Genomic DNA, 8,825 nt, shown 5'->3' with positions numbered 1-8,825 from the left:
ATTTCACACCCTTGGATATAAAGCAGGACACTCTCGCCCACAGTTTTGACACCAATACATGGCGCAGCGTACGGTAATTAGCGCCACATAGTTGTTTCAGCATACGGTAATTAGCCGCCCCTAGCCAATTTCACAAAACCTGGAATCATTTTGGAACTCACATTCCTATACTCATCAGCGTACGGTAATTAGCCGCCACATAGCTGTTTTACAAAATACCAGGATCAATTACATACAACCATACATACCACACTTATTTGGTTTACGGCAAATCATATTGCTTTACAATTTAAGTATACAGTTTTATACAAATATAGAAAATAGTCATCTCAATAATACAGTTTAAACAAAACAAACAGTTTTCCAAACAAAGTAGAGATGATACTCGAAATCCCCAAATTTTCTCGAAAACTATAACCCAAAAATTCCATATTTTACCTAATAGATTTCCCTAAATAAGTTACCAAAACATATATACGATTGTAGCCTACAAGCTTACCGATCCCGATTTCAAAAAGTAACTGATATAAACTGAATCCCCTTACCTTAACCTGAATTCCAACTACAAACTCTACGGTCCCCGAAACTACGAACCGAGAATCCAAAACCTACAAACCATAGTACAATACATGCTTACAACTCATACTACTACACATATTTCGAATCAGAAAGGAAAACCAAGCCTTACCTCGATTTTGGCCCGAAACCCGAAATTGCTCGAAACGAGATTCTAATATGTTATAAACGTAGAGAATCTTTCCTTGATCCTCGCAGTAACATCAGATTTATGAGTCGGGCGACCAACGACGAAGAAATCAAGAGAGAGAGAGAGAGAGAGAGAGGATATTTAGCTAACTTAGCTTGGAAGCAACTCATTTGGATATTTATAGCCCTTTGACTTGGGTGGATTCGTCGACGAGATGACGTCTTTGTCGATGAGTTCACCGAGTTTCTCATAGACGAGACGGTAGTTTCGTCGATGAGCCGAATATTTTCAATTTTTTTGAACCACTCGACATTCCCTCAACGACAAGCCTCTGAATTTCGTTGATGAGAAACCACTAGCCTTCGTCGACGAATGATAGCCTCGTCGACAAAGTCTGCACAATTACCTTTTTACCCATCTCTTAATTAATTTAATCCATTTATCACAAATCGGGTTCTTACACCAACCGCCCCTTGTTTTTAAAAACTATAAAAAAAAACCCCTTGAGGTTTAAATTTAATGACAAAATGAATTTAAAATATCGTAAAATTTAATAGCACCCCCTCAGTTTTTAAAAAATGACACTCCATCCGCCCCGTGTTTTTAAAAACTATCAAAAAACCCCTTGAGGTTTAAATTTGATGACAAAATGAATATTCTGTTAGTTGACCGTTAGTCAACAGTTAATAAAATTGAAAGTTAAGGTGTAGTCCCAAAAGGGGGGTGAATTGGGTTATTAAAATTTTCTTTTAATTCTTTTTATGAATTCTTAATCTCTTGTTGATTTATCAAACACACAACAAAAGTTTAGTTATTTTTTCAATCCACAAACCAACACTTCAACACAACACAAGTAATACTTAAACAATCAAACAACCACTTAAGCAACTAAAGTAATCAACCATCCAATCAAAATGTAATATTTAGCTTCATGCCAATTCTCAGTTTTTTGCAAGAACTCGAGATATTTAGTTGTATGTAGCCCTGTGAATATATATAAGTCCTGTAGTGAATGAAATTTGTTTGCACTCTCTTAACAAAAATTTCCGCAAACGATTAAACAACGTACTCCCTTTTGGGTTTTCCCAAAAGTTTAATCAAAACGTACTTTCTTATATTAAAAGTCTTCTTTAATATCAGTTTTCAACTTTCAGCAACCTGCATTTTGCATACACCATGCAATTTATATATGCTGAAAAGTAAAGAGAAAGGGTAGAGAATGTCATTGAGATTTTTACGAGGTTCGGCTTATCGCCCGCCTATGTCCTCGCCTTAGGCCAATACCACCTAAGGATTCCACTAGAACACTCATCTCTAGGCGAAGCAAACCGTTACAAGCAATACCCTACGCTTAATCACTCCTTCAATAGGTTAAAGCAACGCCTCTCCAAGTGATACCCCATGCTTAGTCCAATGATCCAATAACCTGGAATCGTTTAAAAACTACAAGAAATAAGAAACAATATGGTGTACAAATACACTCTCACAACGTAGCTGATTAGTACAATTTAAAAGCACTAATATATTTCAATATTCAAATATCAAATTGAAATAGATTGAAGCTCAATAATGATTTCACCAAGTTTCTTCTCCAGATAAGAATTAGTAATTAGAACTCAGAGTAGGATGATCAGCACTTTAAATTTTCTCAGCAATTCAGTTGTGCAAAGAGTGAACAAGAGAGTTTCAGCAAAACTTTCAGCTTATGAACAGATTTTGAATTTCTTGGTATGCTTGATTTGCTAAAACCATGTATTTATAGGCTCTTAAAAGTATTTTCGTATTGCCCAAAATTACTTGGAGTATTTCCCAAGTTTTCATAAAATTTGGGGCACAAGAAACCTTAGTTTGAATTTTAAAATATTTAAAATTTCTAACCATTAACAGTGTTTAGTATACTGAAGTATCGAGTTTAGTCTTCTGAAATACTTTTAAAACTCTGAAAAATATAACTGGATACAGGATCAGTCGACTAGGATGAAGGGTTCAGTCTTCTAAGGGTGTACTGCCTCTTCTATATTCCAACAGGAAATTCTTCAGCAGACTGAACTTATTCTTCAGTCTTCTCAGGCAATTCTTCACTCTTCTAGAATTGCACTTCAGTCGTCTGAGTAGTCACTTTTCTAGTTTTTCAGTTTAGTTTTCAAAAGTTCTTTTTGCTCTCTCACTTTGATTACTTATAAAATTTTTTCCGGGGTTTTAAATAAGTCTCTAAGCCCATAATTAACTCCTAAAGAGCTTCAAAATATTTCATGAGATATTTAAACATGAAGTACTTACATCGTATTTCTTAAAGCCTAAAACTCTAATCTTCAAGTCTTCCATGGTACTTTGCTTTATGTCCCTTTTGACTTGAGCTTGAGTCAGCTTTAAGTTTCCACATACACTTTACTCATGTTGGTGTTGCTTGAGCTATCTTTGAATCTCTTAAAATTCATGCCTTAATATTCTTTAAGCTTAATTTGATCATCTTTTTTTGGAGTATAAGCTTTCAATGATCCTTGTGAGCACTTGACCTTGTATTCACATACTTGAGTCTTGAAATATCATCACTTAACCAAATATGTTAAGTTCCTCTAAAATGTTATCATCAAAACAAGATTTTAAGCCTTGTAAGGTCAATAATCTCTCCTTTTTTGATGATGACAAATAAGGAGCAAAAAATTGAATAAGTCTTAAAAAGACTCCCCCTTATAATAAGCATCAACTTAACAATATTTGCAATATCAAACTCAATTTCAATATTAATTTCAATATCATGCTCATATATCAAAATCACATCATTCAAGATCAAGATCACATTATTCAAGATAAAATACTTTCATAGTTAAGTCAATATACATGCTTAGGTATGCAGTATCATGCTCAAGTTTTGCCTAAAATTTCCCCCCCTTTTGACATCAATAAAAAAAAAGTAAGATATCAAGAAAAACATATAAATACTAAGACAATGAGTAACCATAAGCAAAAGTATAGATCTAGTGAAGACTCAAAACAAAAACTTTACATTTATCATGCATAATAAGATTAACAAAAAGTCTCAAAGTAGCATGAAAAAAAAATGCAAAAGATTGTATGTCATAATTTTCAATGATTTCCATAAATCATGATATCATTATTTAACAATTCTAACTCCCCTTGAATGAAATGTATTTTATGTTCAATAAATTCAGACTTTCATTCGTGAATTGTAAACTCTGTATTCATGGAGATACCAATTGTGCTTTTAAATTTATCATGTCCTGCTTCAAATATTAATTTATTTCATGTAAGTGCTCATGGATACCAGTATCAAGAATCATACCAATATCATATCAACATCATCAATATCATAACATGCTTATGTTTAATTTGTTCACATTCAAATTTTGCTAAACTTTTCTCCCTTTTTTTATATTAACAAAATGGTTAAATTGAAAGAAATCTTATGCTAAGGTACTAAGGACCAAAAAAATTTCGCATTTAGATTGCAATAACAAGGTTCATAAGCCAGCATTTATCATAACATGTTTATCCATTAGTAAATCATGCAAGAGATATATAATGTGATCCATCATTAGCATGTAAACTGATATGGTCAATAATTAATTTCATACTCATATATCAATACCATATCAAGATTCATGCTTCATAATCATGCTCGGTAATTTCATACTCAAATTTGCAATGTGTAGTGAACCATAAATCATCAATATAAGTCAAGTCATTGTCATGTCTTTGGCAACATCAAGATATCATACATATTAGCATTTTAGCATAGTCATAACTCAGTATTTAGTTCATTTTATCATATCATTAATATCTCACCACATATGCATATTAGAATATCAGCATTTAGTATATAAGTATGTAACATATCAACATATCATATAAGTATGGAGCATATTATTATCATTTGTGCATTGTGCTACAATTTTGCTCAAATTGTTCTCATGTTGCTCAAGTATCTCTTATTCTCAAATATTTTTTCTTAATCAAAATGCTCATTCAATAAGCTCAATTTTGTTTTAGATTTTATTTCTTTTGATTTCATATGAATTCTCAAAATTCATATTACTTTCCAAATCTTAATACTTTCTAAGTTAAGCCTCGTACGAATCATCCTATGATTTTGACCAACAATGTCATTTTTGTTTTTATTTGTTTTAATGTTATAGTCGTCAATAAGCTTAAACTCTTCTTTGAGATTTTTCCATTTCAACTAGTTCAATATCCTTGTATTGAATTGGGTTAAGTAGCTTTCTTTATTCAAAGACATTCTTTGTGCACCAATTATTCTATCAAAGTTCTCTTTTTTTCTAGTGAAATTGTAAATTATTTTAGTTTGATCCTCATTTTTCCTCTTAAGATCACTGATTCTTGAGTCTAGAGTATTTTTACCCTTTTCTTGTAACTTTTCTTGGTTTTGAGACATCTTGATAATTTTATTTTCTAGTTCAGAAATATATAAGTGTTTTTCATTATCCCTAAAAGTTTTGGACTTTAAATTTTCTAGTTCTTTTATCACCTTCTCATTCTTACTTTTTAGTCTATTGATTTTTAAATCTTTTTCTCTTTCAGCAAGTCTTAAAAATTCCAACTCGTTCATTACAATTTCATTCTTATTTTTCAATAATGTATACCTTTTTAGTCATTTTAACTAGAATCTTATGAACTTTGAATAGTTCACTTTGTAGCTCTATATAAAAATGGCATGCTCTCATCATTGGTTTCATTAAATGAATAACTACTATAAGCATTAAACGATTTTGATAAGGAGTTTTGTTTTTCATCATCATCCCATGCCATATAGCAAGCAATCTCTTGGTCACTTTATTTATTGTCAGAACTATTTGTACTCATATTGTTGTACTCATATTATCCCAAGTAGTGAAGTTTCATTATTTTTTTTTCGTTTCTTTTTGAAATCTTTCTTAAGTTGTGGACAATCTAATTTTATTATTATTATTGTTGTTGTTGTTTTGGTTGGAGGAGGAAAAAGAAAGGAATAGTATATTTTTGAAAGACGAATAAAGTACTAGCATCTTTCAAATAGAAAGGTAAAGGAGATGCTTACTCATGGGGGGGTATACAAATTAATAAATAATTGAAGGTCAAAAAATAATTTTGCATATCATAATATTAATGGCGGAGGTAAAATGGACCCCACTTTTTTTTGCTTTTCAGTCTTCCAATAGGGATTCATGGTTGCATGTGAGTCCCCGTCAGCGCCCCCCCAAATAAAATAAAATAAATTGAAAAGCCCAAAAGGCGGAGGACGATGACGCATCGGTTCTTTTTCCAAGTCAAGCAAATCCTTCAAACCAAGTAAACCCCAAAGTCTTGAGTGTGGAAGTCATTTAGGCATTCGTCGCTTTCCGGGGTTTGGACACTTTCCCTTTACACATTTCAAATCATTCTTAATTATAAGCTCAGCCATTGGATTCTTAACTTTACCCTCAATTTACTTTTTCCTAAAAAATTATTCATGTTTAGTTAAACCCTATATATAATTAGTCATGTGATTCTCAATTGGTATAAAAAATTTAATTAAAAAATCGATTAAAGTTTAAGTTTAAGTTTAACGAAAACTTATTATAACCTATTTTCTTATTATTACTAGAGTTTTATTTTTATGCGGAACATGAATTTTAGAATTTGAATTTGAATTTGAATTTAAGTGAACTTAGACAAATTTCAATACAATTTTATATTATTATACCTTATCCAAACTCAAGGTTTTTCCAAACATGAGATTAGTATAATTTTTAAAAATTTTAAAAATAAGTAGTGATTTTGTAATTATTGAAAATTTAGAGATGAAAAATAAGAAGTATTTTTCGTAATTAAAGAAATTCATTTTTTTTATATTTTTAATAACAATTTTTGAAACAAAAAAATATGCTAGCATTTTTGTACTCTTGTATGAAATTTTTGAATAATATAAAATTATATTATTTTTTAAAAATTCATGTAAATTTATGTGAATTTGAAATAAATTCAACATAATTTTATACTATATTTTTTTCAAACCCATTAAAATATAAATCTAAACTCTTAATTTCATGCTCTTAACTGTATGATAAGTCTCAAAATTATTCATGTTTCCAAATACTATCATCCTATATTTAGAAAGGTTTTGAACTTGATTTGCATTAAATTTGAATAAAATACAATATAAAATTGTATTAAAATTTATTTAAATACATCCAAATTCAAATCCAAGATTCAAAATTTATATTATCAAACACAGCATCAAAATAAAATAGAATTTTCCAATCATAAGATTTTTTTCTCATGCTATATGTGGTGCCGCCTCCTATTTATGCATTTAAAAACTTAATTACTTTATGTTTAGAAGTTTAAATTTTGATATTAAATCCAAATTTGCTTGGAGTTCAACATACTATAATACAATATAGTATTAAATTAATCTACCAAAATTGATACAAATCAAAGTTGACACTAAAATTTTTTTCTTTCAATTATAAATTATAATTTTTTTTCCCCAATTGGACAAGCATAAAATATCTGCACTTTAATGTAATCCCAATATTCAAACCTTAAAATTCAATGAAAATTATGCTTATTGATATTTTTTTTTCCTAAATGAGCATAGTTTATTTTTAAAAGTTTTGTTAAGTATTTTAAATTCATTAAGCTCATTAAATGATTAGGCATAATTAAGGCCTTTTGAACATTTAATCATATATCTAAGATAATGGATACTTGACCCTCACGGGCATGGTGCGGTGGAAAGACATTAGCACGTAAGAAGGAGTATCAGGGGTTCAATTCTCAGTAGATACACAATGTGTGCACTATCGCTTGCACGAGATAAGAAAAGTGAAACACTTATGTGACTTCTAATGCATGTATGTCTATTTCAGTTGTTACAAGAAATGTCGATAGCAACATTTGGCATCAATGACTTGGTCACATAAGTGAAAAGGGATTCAGAGTGATGCACTTAAAAAGAAAGTTGAGTGATCTACGGTCAGTAGAGATTGATATGTGCAATGATTGTATACTCGGGAAATAGGAGAGGGTTAGTTTCTAGACATTCACTAGTACCCCAAAGAAGAAGAGGCTTGAAATTGTCCACTCAGATGTATGGGGACTGACGATCATCTCATCCACAGTTGGAAGGAATTACTTCGTAATGTTTATTGATGATTATTCTCGGAAGGTATGAGTTTACTTCCTGAAATACAAATTTGATGTCTTTGATGCTTTTAAGATTTGGAAAGCAATGGTCGAAAATGAAACTGGTTTGAAAATCAAGAAACTGATAACTGATAATGGTGGTGAGTATGGTGACATTGGGTCAATAAATTCTACTATGAGCATGATAACATGATAGAAAGAACTATGCCAGGCACGCCTCAGCACAACGGCGCAGCCGAGCGGATGAATTGATCATTGACTGAAAGAGCCAGAAGCATGTGTATGCAGTTAGACTTACCAAAGCAGTTATGGGCAGACGCAGTCAATACAACGACATACTTGATTAATAGGAGTCCATCAGTACCATTGGATAACAATCTACCAGAAGAGGTATGAAGCAGAAAATATGTGAGACTTTCGTATTTGAAAGTTTTTAGTTGTGTAACATATGTGCATGTTAATGATCATGTCATAAATAAGCTTGATCCAAAGTCCCGGAAATGCACCTTCGTCGGTTATGGTGAAGATGAGTATGGGTATTGCATTTGAGATGAAGAAAACAATAAGGTGATTAAAAGCAGAGATATGATCTTTAATGAAAAAGTGATGTACAAAGACATACACACAACAAAGCCAACAGAACCTGCAGAACTAGTTCAAAATGAAACAACCTATGTAGACTTGGACGATGTCCTAGAAGGCGTCGAGACACAACAATGAAACATTGAGAATCCTCAGGCGGAGGAGACACAACAGGAAAATGCCGAGATTCCTCGGGTAGAGGAACCAGTGGAGCAAATTGTTGCACCACCGCCTCCTACTCCAATTTCAGAGCTTAGGAGATCTTCTCGGCAGCATGTGCCAAATAAGAGGTATATGAATTATTTACTTCTTACAAATTGAGGAGAACCTGAATGCTATGATGCATCATGTCAGACGGGAGATTCGAGCAAATGGGAGCTTGCAATGAAGA

This window comes from Malania oleifera, chromosome 2 (genome assembly GCF_029873635.1).
Source record: "Malania oleifera isolate guangnan ecotype guangnan chromosome 2, ASM2987363v1, whole genome shotgun sequence".
Lineage (NCBI taxonomy): Eukaryota > Viridiplantae > Streptophyta > Magnoliopsida > Santalales > Ximeniaceae > Malania > Malania oleifera.
This window is presented reverse-complemented; position numbering follows the sequence as displayed.